The following is a 14,937-nucleotide window of genomic DNA, read 5'->3' as shown; positions in this document are numbered from 1 at the left end:
ACCACTCCTTCCCTCCTCCTCCCCCTCTGCCCTGGTCTGAGCCACCATCATTCCTCACTCAGACTATGGCCATATCCTTCTAACTGGTCTCCCTACTTCTGCCTTTGACTAACCTTCAGGTCATTTTTCACAAAGTAGTCAGAGTGCTCCCTTTAAAGCTAAGTCAGATCAAGCCTCTCACCTGCGCCCAGGCCTCCAATGGTTTCCGATCGCTCTCCAAATATTTGAACTGCTGATCATTGTCTACAAGGTCATTCATAACCTGGATCTGCATATACCTTTCTGGTCTTATCTCCTACCACGTTCCTCTTAGTGCTCCCCGGCATCTTCCTTAGATGAGCCAAACATGCTCCCATCCTCAGGGCCTTTGCATTCTGGGCCCCCTCAGACCAGCTTGCTTTTCCTCCAAGTATCCCCAGATATGCTCACACTCTTGACTCCTTCTCCAAACGTACCCTCTTTGGGCAGCCTTCTCTCACCCTTCCCTGTGTATCCTCATCACTTACTGTCCACTTACCTGCTTTTGTCTTTAGAGTATTAACCACTATCTGACATGTTACATATTCATCTGTTTACATTTGTATCCCTTTCCTCTGCTCCTTATCACTGCAGTGCAGGCACCCTGGAAACAGAAGTTTTATTTTGTCTAATAATGTCTCCCTAGCACCTTCTACGGTCCTGGCATATAATTTGGCTCAGAATATATTTGAATAAGCAAGTGAATGAGAGATTGGCATGGAGAGGAAGACTGTGAACCAGGTTCCAGAGGCCTTGGTAGCTGTGAAGGAATGATCATGCAATTGGGAGATCACAGCAAGAAGAGAAAGTAGTATAGTCAGGAGTTGAGTTTCCCGAAAACAGTGGGCTTTGAAAGTAGAGGAGGGATGGTCCAGAGGTGGCAGAAGATACCAAGAGAGCACAGACCCTCCTGCTTGCTGCTAATGGCAACTGTACAGTAGAATAAATGACTTGGGGCTCATGTAGGCAGAGATATCAAACAAAAGCAAAACAATGGGAGCATTCTGCATAGAGATCTATGCAGAATAGATTTATAACATCTATAGATTTAACATCTATAGATGTTAAAACTATTGGTGGGGTGGGAGATAACTCTAAAATAAGAGTTGTTGTTTTCCAGTCTCTCATCTTACTTATTTTACAGTAATATTATGTAATTGGCTTATAGCAAGCTGATTGGGTTTGGATTGTTTTGTTTTGATAATTACCCTTATGATTACATTTTTTAGAGAATTTTTTGCAGTATACAAGACTGAAACCACCCTGTTGAGACAGTTTCAGGATCAAGCCAAGGATCTACGTTAAAAAAAAATTTTATTTTTTTATGTGGACCATTTTTTAAAATAAGTTTATTTATTTATTTTTGGATGTTCTGGGTCTTCATTGCTGTGGAGGCTCTTTTCTAGTTGGAGCGAGCGGAGGCTACTCTCTGTTTGTGGTGTGCAGGCTTCTCGTTGTGATGGCTTCTCTTGTTCTGGAGCACAGGCACTAAGGGACACGGGCTTCAGAAGATGTGGCTCCCAGGCTCTAGAGCAAGGCTCAGTAGTTGTGGCTCATGGCCTTAGTTGCCCTGAGGCTTGTGGGATCCTCCTGGACCAGGGATCGAACCCATGTCTCCTGCATTGGAAAGTGGATTCTTTACCACTGAGCCAACCAGGGTAACCCAGGTCTACATCTTTTAAAGTGAAACCTCTGTTTGGAGCCAATGCTTATTTTTACTTGTGTCATCAAACCATTTCAGAAGATCAGATACTGTTGCTCCAAGAACTTGGAATTTGGAATGAATAACTATCAGATAGTGTCAGTTGCTCTGCTGCTGCTGCTAAGTCACTTCAGTCATGTCCAACTCTGTGAAACCCCATAGACGGCAGTCCACCAGGCTCCCCCATCCCTGGGATTCTCCAGGCAAGGATACTGGCGTGGGTTGCCGTTTCCTTCTCCAATGCGTGAAAGTGAAAAGTGAAAGTGACATCACTCAGTCGTGTCCGACTTTTAGCGACCCCACGGACTACAGCCCACCAGGCTTCTCTATCCATGGGATTTTCCAGGCAAGAGTACTGGAGTGGGGTGCCATTGCCTTCTCTGGTTAGTTGCTCAGTCATGTCCAAATCTTTGCAATCCCATGGACTGTAGTCTGTCAGGCTCCTCTCTCCATGGGGTTTCCCAGGCCAGAATGCTGGAATGGGTAGCCATTCCCTTCTTTAGGGGATCTTCCCAACCCAAGGACAGAACCCAGGTGTCCCACATCGCAGGCAGATTCTTTACCATCTGAGTCACCAGGAAAGCCCAATTACCAGGTGACAATGTCTATTACTAGAGTGAATTGTTATAGCTCTACTGAGTTAGATGTGAAAGGCACATATGAGTCAATCTGTTTGTTTAATGAAAAATCAAAGAAAAAAAATACCAGTTATCCTTATAATGATTTAAAGTTTACAGAAGCTTAGAGATCATAAAATAAAAGACTTTTTAAGGAAAAAAAAAATGATATTCCTAATAAGTCATAAGAGGCTGGTCGTTAATCTTCTTGCCAGTGTTTAATAAAATATATATTCAATATTATGGTCAGTGTTTACAACTAATAGAAGGTTTCAATTATTCAAGAAATCAATGGATATCTAAAAATGTTTCCTGGGACTTCCCTCGTGGTCCATTGGTAAAGATGCCGCATTTCCATTATAGGGGCATGGGTTCAATCCCTGGTTGGGGAACTAAGATCCCACATGCTATGTGGCACAGCCAGAAAAGAAAAAAAAAAAAAAGAATAAAGTATTAATAGTAAGAAAAAAAAGTTCCCTATACATTATCTACAACAGTGAACAAAACAAACCGTGGCCCATGCAGCTTATGTCCTCTGGTAGCATGGGAGGCTGCCCCAACAGTGATTCAGTGGGACTCAGGTAACCATGGTCTCGTTTACCACCACATAACCACCCAGTTCTGATAGCAGCAGCATCTGCTCTATTTGCAACTTTCATTACTAGTGAAGAAGATGTCTAGAAAACCAGAAAGTAAAAATGCTCCTCACTAACAACTATACTTTGTGTATGGGGTTTTCATAACAAGTTTTATTCTTGGACAAACAGATTGATAAAAATATCCCCCAGCATATACACGAACTGACTTGGAATATTTTTCTTCCAGTTGAATCTCTGAAGTATCTTTTTCAAACAGCTTTGCTAAACCAAGTTACTGCTTTGAAATATAGTATCTTATTTTCTGAATATGAAACCTATTTCCATCTTTGGGTTGTGAAAAATGTAATGTTCCCCAAACAAAAATATTCTCAGTTCTGGAGAGAAAAATTCAAGCATTCTTGATTTATAGCTAACTTCCAGTTTAAATCATCTTTAGTCTTATCAGTGAGGAGGAGGATAATTTGAAATCTGCCAGTATCTAAATAGAAAAATTTTAGAATCCAGTGGATCCAGGGATTTGCCAGATAACCCTGGAACCCAGCTCTCAGTTCAGAGAGAAATAGTAAAGTGAAAGGGAAAGTTGCTCAGTCGTGTCTAACTCTGTGACCCCATGGACTGTTGGGTCCATGGAATTCTCCAGGCCAAAATACTGGAATAGATAGCCTTTCCCTTCTCTGGAGGATCTTCCTGACCCAGGGATCAAACCTAGGTCTCCTGCACTGCAGGCAGATTCTTTACCAACTGAGCTATAAGGGAAGTGTTGTCTTAGCCAGAGTGAGACTGATATATAAAGCCCTGGGTGCCAGGTTAGTTTAAATTCCTGACTTGCTTCCAAGTTAGGCTTTTGGTGATTCCAGTCATCCCAAGGAACCTGCCTTTTAAGACTTAGGACCAATGTTGATGGGAAAAATAGTATCTGCTTGCAAAAAGTCACATTGTGACCAACTTTTGTGATTTAGGTGCATTTTTAAAATTGGGTGTTCTGAGAAGTCTAAATATTAGGCACAGTTCATGAATAATAGAACAATACCAGCAACAACTGCTATCTCATGAGTTCTCACTATGGGAGGCTGGAATATCATCACTATTTCAGAGAACTAAACTTTGGTATAAAGTGGTGAAATATTCTGGCCACAGCTAATGAGCAGCTAAGTCAGGATTTGCTCCCTGGAACCCTGATTCTGGAGTTCCTGTTCTTGACCACTCCATTGTAAGCTCCATAGTAGGGCTTGGTGAGCAGGAATGTCTGGGGAAAGGGCCTTCTGTTCTTGTCTGTGAACTTTGTAACACGGCATTTGTCAGTTACCCTTGAGTTATGTATCACCTCCTCATTTTTTCCCTCAACAATAGCAGTAATTTTTCACATCCTTCTTGGCCTGGAAAACAATAGACCAGAAGTACATAGATGAAAATATTAATAGTGATTGTGAAGTCTTGGTATTAAAGGTGATTTTTTGTACTTTGTGCTTTCCTGAATGTTACATTTTCTGGACTTAGACTACATGTATTGCTTTTGGAGTGAGAAGTTTCAATCATTTATTTGTTCACTGAAAACTGTAGCTAGCCTTTTTTATGAAACGAAATGAGCAGCCCCACAGATCTCTTGCTGTCCCCACCATTTGGAGATTGCTGTCACGGCTGTGTGGTGTTTATGGCCTGTGTTCAGCCCGTGTCAAATGTGCTGAAACCGAGACCACTGGAAGGAAATTTGCCACCTGGCACGTACTTATTTCCCACAAGTGATTGAGAACTCAGTGTTATCCCAGAAAGAATCTGTTTGCTGCCTGCCCTGGTGTGCTTGCCAAAGCACTTTGGTTCCCTCCGCCTATCTTAGTTTCTCACTTAAGGAATTATTTTATTACCTTCCTCTGGCTGATTTGGGTTAGCCTGTTTATAGAAGCAAGTCTGTCCATCTGCCAGAGCCAAGATGAATACTGCCTGCTGGGTTCTTAGGCATAACGTTAAATGGAGAGAAGCACGTTATGATCAGTTATGAACCCCGCAGAGTCTCATTCATAGGTCATTGATGAGGTCTGGGAATCTGTTGTTTGCAGAAGCTTCCTCAGGAGGCTCTTGTTCACCCAGGCTGGGACACAATTGCTCCTATATATAGAACACATTTCAGGTATTTCACTAGGACTATAAAAACATCATCCCAAAGGACCATACATCTACAAAACTGCTTTATTTGACTTTCAACTTGGACACATAGAAAAAATTGCCATCCCTCTGTCTTAGTAACTCTCCTAGGTTGTGTCAGCAGAGTGTGTCATTTCCTCGGTTCTGTCTCGTCACAACAAAAATTTGAAGCGATGGACGTTAAAGCCCTCAGCGTGTCACAGCTCTTGGACAGATCAGTGTTACAGCTCAGTTTTATTTAGAAAATAAAGGAAAATACATCCTTGACGTGTGAGGGCATGCCGACCCAAAAGACACAAAGAGAAGAGAGAGAGAACATGTACCCAAGAGAGAGAGAGAGAGAGAGAGAGAGAGAGACCCCCAGCCCTCTGGCTCCTCTTTTTATGTGTTTTTTTCTCCTTCCCCCGGGCCTGCCCTATGTAAACTGGGCTGGCCAGGAGAACTGTTTGTTCTACCTGAGGTCCTCACTCCAGTCCTTGGACCTTCCTTTGTTCTATTTTCGCAGGCTTTTCCCTTCCTTGTCTTTTAGCCACCACCATTCTGGACTCCTTTTTTCTATTCTAACTACCTAACAGTTGTGATTAAAATACCTTCACAAAAGTAAAGGAAAGCCCCACGCATGTTGTACCAGCCTTCTCGACCTCAAATCCTAGTTAAAGAGCAGATTTTGTAGTAATGGGAATAGCCAGCTTTGATGAGGTTTCAGGGAAATGGACGCTGTCATGCACTACTGCTTGGCATATTAATTAATTCTGCTTTTCTGGAGGGAAATTTTGCAGTATGTATCTAAAGTCTTTTAAAAAGTCAAACCATAGGACGTGGTAGCCCAGCTTCTAAGAAATGCATTCTAAGGAAACAACCAAAGATACATGTAAACATTTCTGTGCAGAGATGTTTGTCAAACTATGTTTATGGTATTAAAAAATTAGAAGTAATCTAATATTCAACAAGGAGTTCATTTAATAACCTGACTCATAGCCATACAGTGGAATATTGCACAGCTGTTAAAAATGCTTTTAAAGATGTTTAAAGCTCTGAGAAAATTACATATTGTTAAATGAAAAAGACCCAGGTATTAAATTGAAAATATAGTGTATTTCCAATTTTGTTTTTAAGAATCAAGAGTATATGTTCATTTAAAAAGCTGAAAGCAAATATACCAGGATATTGGAAGAGTTTATTGCTGGTTGTGGGTGGTTTTAGTTTCTTTTTTTCCCCTCCCCTAAAATTTCTGCAATGGACATGTATTGCTTCTATAGTCAAAAATGCTTATTTTTAAAGGTTATATTTTATGGGTTAATGTGCATATGTACATAAAACATATATATGTTTAAAACAGTATATGGAATATAGTAAATACAGTATAAACATAATCTATTTAATTATAAAATTATAAGCCTTAACTCCATAAGATTTAAAATTAAATGAATATGAAGTGTATACCAGATGGGACACTTAAAGCAAGTTTTTAAAACCATTTTTGAGGTGCTGTGAGCAAAACCTATGCCCCTCTTTGCCCTCTAACTATCTATATTTATCTCATAGAAATTTAAGCATGTTTTCCAGAAAGTGGGAGCTTGGACACTGTATATTATTATAGAAAATATTTGTTCATTCTTTCAGCAAATATTTATGAGTACATATAGGCAAAGCATAGATATATCTACTCTGAGTTTACAAGGGTAATGAAAACAAACCAACTCTGCCTTAAATATACATATAAAAATGTTTATACGATTTTTTTTGCTTGTATTGTTAGCAGAATCTTGAGTGATTATCATACGGAAAACCTTTGTCTGTTCTGGGTCATTTTAATAGCCTTACAGAAAAGTACAAATTAACTTGACGTTAGTGTCCCTTTCTAGTCATACAACACTGTTCTCCTGCCTCTTATTAACTCTGCATGTTCCAGAGCCTTTGCTCTTGAAATGGCTTCGTATTTGTCCCTTTTATTTGCCATTCAGTTGTAAGTGCTGTAATGAGGTATGATCATAGTTGCTGGGTTTTCAGCAGTTTTGCTGCAAGTTTGTGAGTACAGGTAGGGAGCAAGCCCACAGGTAAGTTCTGGTTCTAGTGTTCCTGAAAGGCAGCCATGGGAGTGAAAGACCTGTTTATTCACATGCCTTTTACCACTTCATAGTCAAGATTGCGAAACTCCTCTTGGCTATAAATGGACCACTCGATGGGCCGTGATTGTATTTCTTACAATGCAGGGTTTCCAACAACAGACGACTTCACTGTGGGGCCATAGCTGTTGGCTCTTAACAAGCTTATGTTTCTGTGCAGCCAGAGTCAAGAATGTGATGATTGTTGATTCGTCCCTCAGGGTTTCCCAGATGTGCTGTGTGGAATTTTCCCAGCCACTATGCCTAGAGTTTTCTACTTTCACTTCATTTTAGTGGTGCTTATATGGAGATTTATTATTAATGTAATTCTGCCGTCTTTCATGGAGAGCAAGATAATTATTACTATAGAGAAAGTAGTAGAATTAACTGTTTCTTCAGTCATGGCCTTCTGGCTTTGGTGATTTTGGTATTTTATGCTATTCCAAAAATAATAAAAATAGTCCCTTTAAGAACATGATTAAGAAGACAGAGGCAGGACTGTGAGCCTCTTTTGCCGTAGGCATTCACAACATATGGAATGTGCATCACTATCCACCGCTGTTGCTTTCCCACTGGCAAGTATCCAAGGGCATCTGTCTCCATTCACTTTGTCAGCTTTCTCAGTAAGCTCCAGTGCTCTGGTCATGAGATGGTGCTGACTACAGTTGCTGGATTGACCAGGTAACATAATGGCCTTGTCAGGTATGGCTTGTTTGCTTCCAAAGGGCACCCAGGTGTCGTACACCTGTAGAGTATTTGGACACATCTTCCTGTGGAAATAAGAGTGCACAAGATTCCTAAACATTTTTTCTTACACCATTTGTAATTTGAGCTGTTAGCCACCATTTGTGGCGTGCCTGCTGTGTGCCAGTGTATGGTAGAACTGTCCATACACTGGGTGCCAACTCAGTGACTTGCAGTGTCTTCTAAGGTAGACTTTAACCTCTCCGTTTTGGAGATAGAAAGCAGTAAGGCTGAGAGAGGTTCATGACTTGCCCTCTTTATTTACATGGTAAATAGCAGCATGGGGGTTTGTATGGTTGTCTATGTGACTGCAAAACTACGTTCTTTTCTCTTCATCAGACACTGCATTCCTGAAGTAGAGCTAGCTGACTTGCTGTTAGTTCTGGAAACTTGGAAGCAAACCTCACGGTTGCACCCTATTTAAGAATGCTGTAAACTTGTTTTACTCATTTCTGCCCCTCTGTTTTCATGGAAGGCTGTGGTGGATGTGTTCAGTTAGTCTTAAGGTTAAACACTACTTGAAATTGCTGTAGTTTTTTGTCATCTAATATTGTGTTGTTGCTGTTGTTCAGTTGCTAAGTCATGTCCGATTCTTCGCGACCTCATGGACTGCAGCCTGCCAGACTCCTCTGTCCTCCACTGTCTCCCTGAGTTTGCTCAAGTTCATGTCCATTGAGTTGGTGATGCTATCTAATCGTGTCATTCTCTGTTACCCACTTCTCCTTTTGCCTTCCATCTTTCCCAGCATTGGGATCTTTTCCAGTGAGTCAGTTCTTTACATCAGGTAGCCTAAGTATTGGAGCTTCAGCTTCACATTCAGTCCTTCCAATGAATATCCAAGGTTAATTTCCTTTAGGATGGACTGGTTTGATCTCCTTGCAATTCAAGGGACTCTCAAGAGTCTTCTCCAGCACCACAGTTCAAAAGCATCAGTTATTCAGCGCTGAGCCTTCTTTATGATCCAACTCTCATATCCATACCTCCTGATCACTGTAAAAACTATAGCTTTGACTGTATGAACCTTGGTCCACCAAGTAATGTCTCTGTTTTGTTGTTTAATTATTTATTTATGTTTGTTTGTTTGTTTAAGTTTTTGGCTGTGCTGGATCTTTGTTGTTGCGTGCTGGCCTTCTCTAGTTGTGGTGAGCAGGGCCACCCTGTAGTTGAGGCACAAGGGCTTCTCATTGTGGGGGCTTCTCTTGTTGAGCGGTACAGGCTCCAGGGTACGCAGGCTTTGGTGGTCGTGGCACGTGGGCTCAGGAGTTGGGGCTCGCGGATCCCGGAGCTCGGGCTCAGTAGTGTGGCACGTGGGCTTAGCCGCCCTGCGGCATATGGGGTCTTCCGGAACCATGGATGGAACTGCTGTCCCCTGCATTGCAAGCTGGGCTCTTAACCCCTGGGCCACCAGGGAAGCCCTGTTGTCCCAGCTTTTTAATGTGTCGCCTAGGTTTGTCCTAGCTTTCCTTCTAAGGAATGTGTCTTGATTTCATGGCTACAGCCACCATCCACAGCCACCATGGAACCCAAGAAAATAAAATCTGTCATTCCTTCCACTTTCTCCCAGCAATCTTGACATCTAATACTAGCTTTGACTTTAGTAGAGGTCAGTATTTAAAAGCTTGGAGTCCAGAGGAGAATCTTGATTTCCATTCCAACTCTAATACTTACTCTGTGTCATTAACCTCATTGAGCCTCTCTCTGTTCAATCAGCCATAAAATAAATTGAATAGCCATTATTTAAAGGCTTTTGATGAAGATGGAGTGAAATAATCCGTGTAAGAGACAGGGATATAGAAAGCACTGAATATGAGATATCACTACTGTCGTCATCATCAACACTAAAGGTTACTAGTATCACTGGAATAGTGTTGCTGTGTCAAAATTAGAAGAACTAGAAGAGAGACGAGCCTAATCGTCAGAAGCTTCAATAAGAAAATGCTTTTGAAGTTTATAAATCATTTTGGATATTTTTCTTTGAAAATAGTTTATACAATTCATGAACAGAAAAAATATTATAACTTAGATAAAACTCATTGGATGAGCAATTTCAATGGAGTTAACATTCAGAGAGCAGTGGTCTCTTTAATACTGTTTTAAATTTGTATGGAAAGTGAGTCTATACAGAAATTGGTAGCCACAACCTACCATTTTTCCAGCAGCTCTTTTACATCTCTAAAATGAAATTACACAACAGGCCAGACAAGCCAAGAGACCCATTCAGCAGTTCTGCGGACTTTCATTTTGAGAGTGGTCTTTCTCTCTGCAGGAGTTTTGACTAAACCATTCAGCTGTATTAAATGTCTCTTTGTATGTCTGTTTACCCACATCTTTGATACCACGTAAACCAGACTGTAGTCACGTCAACAGATTTCCGCTTGCTACCCAGGAGGTATTAAGGTTAGTGGGTATTACCCAGGGGACTAACTTTTACCAAATGAAAGAGCAGAAGTGAAATATGCGCTCAACTCCTGGTTTTAAGCTAAGAGTGCCTCAGTTTTCTCTGAGCTGGGAGAACAAAGGATGGGTGAGTACTTTCACCTTCTCGGTATATTCTAAGTTCCTTAAAATACTGACCTGGAATGAACCTAAGTTCGTCATTTGTCACAAATGGCATCACACTGTTCAGAGGGATTGATAATGGGGGAGGGCTATGCATGCATGGGGGCAAGGGTACATGGAAATCTCTATACCTTCCTCTCAGTTTTGTGGTGGAGCTAAGACTGCTCTAGAAAAAAAGTCTTAAAAAAAAACCTGGAAATTAAGTTGTAATTTTAGTATTTGAAAGGAGACTTGATTTTAAAAGAATAATGAACAGATATATGTAGACCTTTATTTAACCTTCTTATATAATATGTATAACACCTTGGGGGTAGGTGGATGTGTTTCTAAGTCACTGTTTAAGAATATGAAAATAGGCAGCTTATGAAGAAAACCAAGTATAGCACAAGTTATGATCTTAAAGGAAACGTGAAGATTTAATTTTTGTTTCTGAAGATGTTGCCACATTATTAATACATTTTTTTGTGTACTCCATTGACCAGTCACAGCTTTACATCTAATAAACAAGAGCTTAATTCACCAGATGTTAACTCACCAGATGTTTTCATTTTAAAAGTTAAGTCCTTATTTTAAAATGTTTTCAAAAATTCTTTCTTATTGGAGCTGTGATTTTTATAATTCGAAAATGAAACTAGAAGGGAATTTTACACCTGATCTTGTGTTAATGATTGCTGAGAGACCATTCTCTACAACTTAATAAAAGAGATCTAAAAAATTCTAGAGATTGCCTGGCTACAGTATGCAGGGCCTTGTGCTAGAGGTCAAGGGGGTGGGATACCAAGGTGAAGATAAGTTTGTTCCTACTTTCATGGAGCACACAGTTAGACTCGAGTCCAAAACTGAGTATGACAGATTTGAAAACTGTCTTCTTCATATCTGCCCATATTAAGAACACAGCATTGACGTACTTAGGTATCTCATTAAAATAATGAGTGATTGTGTGTCCTTATGTAACTTCAGGGATATATTTTTGACTTTTATTTAAAAACCACGAGTTTGAAGCCAATTCTTAAGGTAGTCGATTAATTTTTTATTATCAGATAGATGATAGGTTCGAATAATATACAAATATACAATATACTGCAGAAATTTGTTTAAGAGCTTTTGGCTTCTTTATTATCATTATGAAAGGTAAATGAAATAGCTTATTTTGGGGGCTAGTTACATTAACAGTAATAGATATCAGTTGGTAATTTTATAAATCATGCCTTTTCCAGTAAAATATACTGAGTTAGTGATAGTTGAAGAAGACTGAAATTTAAAGTGTGACTTTAAACAGTTTTTCCAGAAAAGAACTTAAGAGCATCTGTGATTGTTTTGATAAGGTGTGCACCCAGATGACCCTTGATAAGCAGGAAACTCTGTGGCCCTCAGAGAGATTGTCTGGCCCCTCCAGAATACGGGGTCCCCAGGGCCCTATGAAGAATCGTTAAATAGAATGATTTAAGAATTATCTTAATAAACATCTTTATGATTCTCTGTACCTTGGAAAATCAACAAAATTTGGGGTTTGGATTATCCACTAAGTTGGAGTGTGTCATTCAGCCGCTGTGTCCAACTCTTTATTATAACAAGTTTGAAATGAGTGAACCTCTTACTTTTCTTCCCTAATGCAAACTTTTGTAAAATTGAGTGGAGAAAACAACTAATATTGTGTTCTCTGTGACAGGTACTGCAGTAGGTATTTTACAGATTCTGTCTGGTTTGTTTCGTCACTAACCTTTCTGACCCACAGAATCCCAACTACACTTTAAGTATCCCCAGGTCTCTATAGAGACAAAACTCATTTTTTTCATACTTTAAATATCCTAAATTGATTTCTGTGTCTGTGGCTTGATTTGACTATTAGGTGATTTAGTTTCTTTCACCTGGCTAAGTTCCTGAGTTAGTCCTTTATTTCTTGCCTACATCGCTGCTAAGGTCAAGTTTCTTTCCAAGTTTTGCATTTCTTACTGTGTGTATTTGTTATGGGGGGTAGGCAACGGGGACCCAAAGGCGATGTATGTGTGTTTGATTGCCCGGACATCTGCATGTATGAAAATGGAGAGGTGTCCTTATATTATATAACCTCTGAAAAACTTCACTATACATTAGTGAGAGAATGAGAGTAAAAAAGATAAATAACATTTTGGTACGGTTATAAAAAGTTTTCAACTTGCATATGCCCTGAAAGGGCCATGGGAACCTCTAAGCTTCATGGACAACCTTTTGAGAACCACAGCTGCAGAAGCTAGAGGGATGAGGAGGGTGAGTAACAGTGGGGTGGGAACTTTGCCTTCTTTTATATATTTCTATTCTGTATTTGAATTTTTTGTAATGAGCACATACTACTTTTATTATTTTTAAACACACACAAAAAAATGAGAGGCTGTGAGGGCATCCTCGAGGGTAATACAATTTTTGCTTCAACCATGGCAATAATTCTCATTTTAGTTCCTGTTACATACATGATCTCAGAATAAATCTAAATTTCATATTTAGCTGATATGTTTTAAATAGGATCCCATCCAGAATACTAACATGAACAATAATGCAAGTCCCAGGTCGTTTGTTCCCATTGAAAGATCTGAACACACACCGCCTGTTTTTCTCTTCATAGTCTGCCTTTGCTTCTGACTCCCACAAAAGGCGCAGGCATAGATGTGGATGCCCAGTCTCATTTATCATTTTTCCCTGCTAATTGAAGTGAACCTAGGAATGGAAAGAGCGGAGTCCCATTTAATGCTTAAATTGTCCTTGGACACATTGGCTGTCAGATTAGAAATTCTTGCTAACCTCTGCCCCTCTGTGTTTGGTCACCAGATATCTGTTCTTATTTCTTCTGCTTCCTCACAAATTGGAAAAATAAACCTTCCACCTCAGTTATTCTCTTTCTAATAAGTGACTTAAAAAAGCAATGATACGATTTTAAAAATTTTGTCAGACTACTTATTTTCAAGATTACAGAAATAATCAAAAGTCTGAATAGAAATTAGAATAATTTGGCTCAGGTCAAAGTGTAACGTGCTTTATGAAGAAGAAGACATTAATCTGACAGTTTTCTAATGAGATAGGAAAAATAGAGACCTTAATAGGTAAATAAAATCCAACTTAGTGTATTGAAACAATGAAATGTTATAATTAGAGTAAAAATGTTACATTTTCAGCCTGTATCTGAATATTAACTCCATTGGATTATTTCTTTAATATCTTTCAGATTTATCCCTTTGTATAAAGTGCTTAATTTCTTCCAAATATAATTTATATTTTTGCACTAAAAAAATTAAGAAAAAAATTAAAAATCATCTGTAATTCCACCACCTCTGTACAGCTACTGTAACATTCTGGAACATATTTTGATTGTAAGCTTAGCATCATCATATTCTACATATTCTTTATAGCCTGATTATTTAGTTAACCAAACACCGTGACTATTTTTTCCATATCAATAAACCAAAGTTCATGTTATCATTTTTAATCATTGCATGGTATTAATACTTCCTTAAAAATCTGTACCATTCTCATATATATTAGATTTTTTTTTACTATAATAAGATAATGCTTTAGTAAGTATATCTGTTCCTATATCTTTCCATACTGGTCTGATTACTTCCTTAGAGTAAAGACTTAGCTATGAGATTGCTGGTTCAACTAGGCAGTACTTTTTTCTCCAAAGACTTTTTAATAAAATTGCAAAATTCCTCTTTAAAAAGTATACCAAATATATACTCCTTTTCCCCCAACCCTGATCTATTCTTGAATGTAATGGGTTAAAAAAAAATCATTATTATTTTGGTTTTCATTTCTTTAAATACCTCTGTGGTTGAAGTTGAACATCTTTTCAAATATTCTGCACAAGTTGCCTGCTCATATACTTTGCCTACTTTCCTATTGGAATGTCATCTTACTGGTCTGTGAATGCTCTTTATAATCTTTGTAAAAGACATCTACTGCTTGTTGAATCATTTTCTTCTCTGCATTTAAGAATTATCATATTATTGTAACTATAATAATTATACTATTATATAATTATCTTATAAGGATTATAAGAAACTCTAGGCACTGAACAGTATTATGGTTCTGGGATTTTTGATGTAGACCTTTCTCTGTTTCCTGCCATTCAAAAGATGAGCAAATATTTCTATATAAGGCTAGCCATCTAAGGTAGTAGGTGTACCACCATTCTCATAAAGTTATGAAAATGTTGGGACTTATTCCATTTTTTTTTTTTTTAAATTTATGTGCTCTCTGACTCTCTAAGACTAAAATCAGTATTGTAACAGAAATTCACCATCAAATCCATAAGGGAAGGAGACAAAATCCTGTCCTGACACTTTTCTTACAGTTGTTGCTGCCTTTGGTCCCCTCTGGAACTCGTCATCGTTGACCTAGCTTGCTGCTCTTACTGTGATGTGTGTGATCTCACCCTCCTGTCCACCCACATGAGGAATGGATTTTCTAACCCTCAGCTGTAT

At 39.0% G+C, this 14,937-nt stretch overlaps 1 protein-coding gene across 5 annotated transcripts in view; it reads left to right on the top strand.

Annotated features, from left to right (window-relative positions):
• Positions 1–14,937, top strand: part of OSBPL6 (oxysterol binding protein like 6) — a 203,675-nt gene that overhangs the window by 122,233 nt on the left and 66,505 nt on the right. The window lies entirely within an intron of this gene.

Source organism: Cervus elaphus, chromosome 33 (assembly GCF_910594005.1).
Source record: "Cervus elaphus chromosome 33, mCerEla1.1, whole genome shotgun sequence".
Lineage (NCBI taxonomy): Eukaryota > Metazoa > Chordata > Mammalia > Artiodactyla > Cervidae > Cervus > Cervus elaphus.
Note: the sequence above shows the minus strand (reverse complement) of the source record. Positions and strands in the feature narration are given on the sequence as shown.